Raw genomic sequence first — 642 nt, 5'->3', positions numbered from 1 at the left:
AAAGCTCTGGTAGGGTCTCCCAGGAGACAGCCACCCTCCCTGGCTTGCCTTGCCTTCTCCAGCGCCGGCTGTGCTCTGCTGCTGCCCTGCCCCCCAGCGTGAGGCCATCCCCCCTGCCCCTCTGGAACCCCCAGAGCACTCCCTGCTGCAGGGCCCGTCTTCTCAGCCCCGGACGCAGCCCCCAAAGGACAAGGGTTAGGCTTTCCTGAACACAGCTGTTCCCCAGAACGGTATGTAGCACCTCAGAGGCATCCAGAACCTTTTTCTTCTTAAATGGAAGGATGAAGAACTCGCTCTACAGACGGGGGGAACGTGGTAAGGTGCTCGCAAAGGTGGCTGTAGCAACACCTCACATCCTTTTGCACCGTGACCAGGCTGCTCTTTGCATCAAGAGCCGGAGTCTATCTGCTCCACACCACAAATCCAGGCTCCCTTCGGCTTACTGTGCCCCACAGCTCGTGGCACAAGTGGGGTTGTAGGACTTCTGAGGTCCCGCAGCTTCGGTTGTCACCATCTTGGAGCAGACCCTCCATCGAGAAGGCCGACTTAGCCTCATGGCTCACTGAAGAAGAAATGAGGGGCTAAGCCAAAAGTTCCCCTCTCCTCCATCTGCCCCATGTGGGAGCGAGGCCTTCTAGAATG

Source organism: Canis lupus, chromosome 34 (assembly GCF_011100685.1).
Source record: "Canis lupus familiaris isolate Mischka breed German Shepherd chromosome 34, alternate assembly UU_Cfam_GSD_1.0, whole genome shotgun sequence".
NCBI classification, from domain to species: Eukaryota; Metazoa; Chordata; class Mammalia; order Carnivora; family Canidae; genus Canis; species Canis lupus.
The sequence above is the reverse complement of the archived record's forward strand: the minus strand, read 5'-3'. Positions refer to the sequence as shown.